Raw genomic sequence first — 4,217 nt, 5'->3', positions numbered from 1 at the left:
AAATATGGTCCCCTCCATGATGGCTTTAACAATTGAAATATATACGTAATACACAAATAATAGGCAGATGCTATCCTTCAAGTGAAACAATTCTTGCCAGCTTGGCTTCTCAGTCCGTGATTTGTAGATTAGTCTTTTTTCATGATCTTAGAAAAGAAAACTTATCTCAAAAATCAACAAACAGAAGGTAAATTACTTGGCTGAAAATATCAATTGTTCATTGAGTAAGTTGGCATCTTTCTGAATCTTATGTTCTGGAGGTGTGTTTCAGCTAATAATAATACAGTACCTGAAAGTTTACCTTTAATCGTTTTAACCTCTCTTCAAATAAATTTATCAACTAAGTTAAGATATTATTGGGATACTTTATTCAGGAAGTCAAAATAGACTATTTTAAGGAAATTGTCTTAAGCTAAAACACCCAAATTTCCTACTTCCAAAAACTAACAATGGTAACAAAACTAGATTGCTTTCTAAGATAAAAGGGTAAATTTTCTTAGAGTAAAATAGGCAACAGGAGAAATTTTAAGTAGAATTTCTTTAGTAATTGCATTTCTATAGAAAATTTAATTAGTTGCATCTAAATTTCATTCTGCACTAATAAAAATACGCTCTATTTTTATCTGAAAATTACATGACTCAAATGAACTCAAGGCCATTCACAGAATTACTTTATAACTACTTGAGATGTATAGGGAACTCTGTATAATTATATTTACCTTAAGTTTACATAATCTGACACACACCCTTAGTTTCTTGGGGTAAATGTTAATTCTTTCCACAGAACAATAAAGTCCATGATTTTTCATGAGGATAAGCCTAATTTTCAGAAAAATATCATTGCCAAGCTTGAGTGCGCTGTAATCTTACCTCACATTTTTTCTTGTTTTTTCCCTTTGTTAAACCTCCTGTTTCAAAACCTTGCATTTTTTGAAACAATGTTAAATTTTTAATATTTCCATATATTAACATGCATTTTGTGCTTTTTAAAAATTAAAGATTTTTTATCTAAATAAAAAATTTAATAATTGCCATATATTTCACATAACAGAAAAAAAAATTTTGACAACATAACTGCACTTACTGGGACAGTATAATTTATGTCAGTTTAGTTAATGTCACTATATAATTTTAATACGCATACGCATACCTTTCAAAAATATTGCACATTTTAATTTTAAATATAACTTTAGTTAAATTATTGTAATAACATGTTTACATTAGAATAGAGTTTCTACATAATGTATTATACCCTCCTAGAAACATATTTATATTGGAAATATTCAAAAAATATATACATGTAATACACTGTAAAATTTTTAAATATACATTATATTGACTTTTTAAGTAAATGTAAATAAAAATATAAAATGCACAAACTGCAGTCGAATATGATGTATCTGTCTCTCATATTAAATAGAAAATTGTTACTATTCTAATGGCATTATTTATCTTAGAAAAAAGTTATTTGGGAAAATAATGTTAAATAAATTATAAAGAATCAAAATATCTAACCAAGTGAATACAAAACTGAAATAGTCACTTAGAATGCAAACCAATTCTTTAGTTTTTAAAATTATGACAGTATTTCTTTGTTTTCACAACTGAGAATGTTCTGCAAACATGTATTATCTTCAATAAATTTTTTAAGAGAACGATCATGCAGAAGAAGGCAGTATTCATCTGTAATCAGACTAGGATATAATCTCTTAGTGTAGATTCACGATAAATTGTATCACTGTTTCCAAATATATGTTTCATTGAACACTTAGTTCCACAAAATATCGGCAACAATTTTTGGGAAAACAAATCATATGGACAAAAAACAAAACATTGAACAGCAACAACAAAACCCACAGGAAAGTCAGTGTAATTAAAGTCAAACAATCCATGTGCAAAGATCACAAGCATTGCTATACACCAATAACAGACAAACAGAAAGCCAAATCATAAATGAACTCCCATTCAGAATTGCTACCAAGAGAATAAAATACCTAGGAATACAACTTACAGAGGACGTGAAGGACCTCTTCAAGGAGCACTACAAACCACTGCTCAAGGAAGTAAGAGAGGACACAAACAAATGTAAAAACATTCCATGCTCATGGATAGGAAGAATCAATATTGTGAATATGGCCATACTCCCCAAAGTAATATAGACTCAATACCATCCCCATTAAGCTGCCATTGACTTTCTTCGCAGAATTGGAAAAAAATACTTCAAATTTCATATGGAACCAAAAAAGAGCCCACATAACCAAGACAATCATAAGCAAAAAGAACAAAGCTGGAGGCATCACGCTACCTGACTTCAAACTATACTACAAAGCTACAGTAACCAAAACAGCATGGTACTGGTACCAAAACAGATATATAGACCAATGGAACAGAACAGAGCCCTCAGAAATAACACCACACATCTACAACCATCTTATCTTTGGCAAACTTGACAAAAACAAGCAATGGGAAAAAGATTCCCTGTTTAGTAAATGGTGTTGTGAAAACTGGCTAGCCATATGCAGAAAGCTGAACCTGGATCCCTTCCTTATAACTTATACAAAAATTAACTCAAGATGATTAAAGACGTAAATGTAAGACCTAAACCCATAAAAATCCTAGAAGAAAACCTAGGCAATACCATTCAGGATACAGGCATGGGCAAAGACGTCATGACTAAAACACAAAAGCAATGACAAAAATAGCCAACATTTCCAAATGAGATCTAATTAAACTAAAGAGCTCCTGCACAGCAAAAGAAACTATCATCAGAGTGAACAGGCAACCTACAGAATGAGAGAAAGTTTTTGCAATCCATCTGACAAAGGGCTAATATTCAGAATATATAAGGAACTTAAACAAATTTACAAGAAAAACCAAACAGCTCTATCAAAAAGCGTGCAAAGGATATGAGAAGATACTTTTCAAAAGAAGACATTTATGCGGCCAAGAAACATAGGAAACAAAGCTCTCCATCACTGGTCATTAGAGAAATGCAAATCGAAACCACAATGAGATACCATCTCAAGCCAGTTAGAATGGTGATCATTAAAAAATCAGGAAAAAACAGATGCTGGAGAGAATGTGGAGAAATAGGAACACTTTTACATTGTTGGTGGGAGTGTAAATTGGATAACCATTATGTAAGACAGTGTGGCAATTCCTCATGGATCTAGAACCAGAAATACCATTTGAGCCAGCAATCCCATTACTGGGTATATAACAAAAGGATTATAAATCATTCGACTACAAAGACACATGCACATGTATGTTTATTGCGGCATTGTTCACAATAGCAAAGACTTGGAACCAACCTAAATGCCCATCAATGATAGACTGGATAAAGAAAATGGGGCACATATATACCCCATGGAATACCATGCAGCCACAAAAAAGGATGAGTTCATGTCCTTTGCAGGGACACAGATGAAGCTGGAAACCATCATTCTCAACAAACTAACACAAGAACAGAAAACCAAACACCACAGTTTGTCACTCATAATTGGGAGCTGAACAATGAGAACACATGGACACAGGGAGGGCAACATCACACACTGGAGCCCGTTGTGGGGTGGTGGACTAGGGCAGGGATAGCATTAGGAGAAATATCTAATGTAGATGACGGGTTGATAGGCACAGCAAACCAATATGGCACATGTATAGCTATGTAACACACCTGCATGTTCTGCACATGTACCCCGGAACTTAAAGTATAATAAAATTAAAAAAATAAAGTAAAAGTCAAACACGTTTACTTGTTAAAGGCTTTAGTTTGTACAGAATAATGTCAAGGTGGAGAAATATTTTATAATGACTCCCAGTTATTTAACCAGAGAAATATTTTTAACACAGAATATCATACTGAACTGTATGTTGTGGAATGCTGCTCTAGGTTTTTAAGCAGTGTACAATACTGTTACTTGAGATTTCACTGTATAAGTCACCCCACACTATTTTGCAAAGATGTGCTTCAAAGACTCCTATCCAAAACATACTTGGATAACTTGACACTTATGAAAAATAAAAACTTCCTAATTTACCCTAAGAATTTTCCATTTGTTGAATGGAGCCTGTCATATTGAATTATAATTCTCCCATCTTGCTACCTTTGAGACTCATAAGTTCTGTTTTCCTATAAATATGTGACAGAAATGTTATTTGTGACAGGTATATAAAATTATATGTTACATACAAATTGTGTAAGAACTGGATCATCATTT

Source organism: Pan troglodytes, chromosome 7 (assembly GCF_028858775.2).
Source record: "Pan troglodytes isolate AG18354 chromosome 7, NHGRI_mPanTro3-v2.0_pri, whole genome shotgun sequence".
NCBI classification, from domain to species: Eukaryota; Metazoa; Chordata; class Mammalia; order Primates; family Hominidae; genus Pan; species Pan troglodytes.
This window is presented reverse-complemented; position numbering follows the sequence as displayed.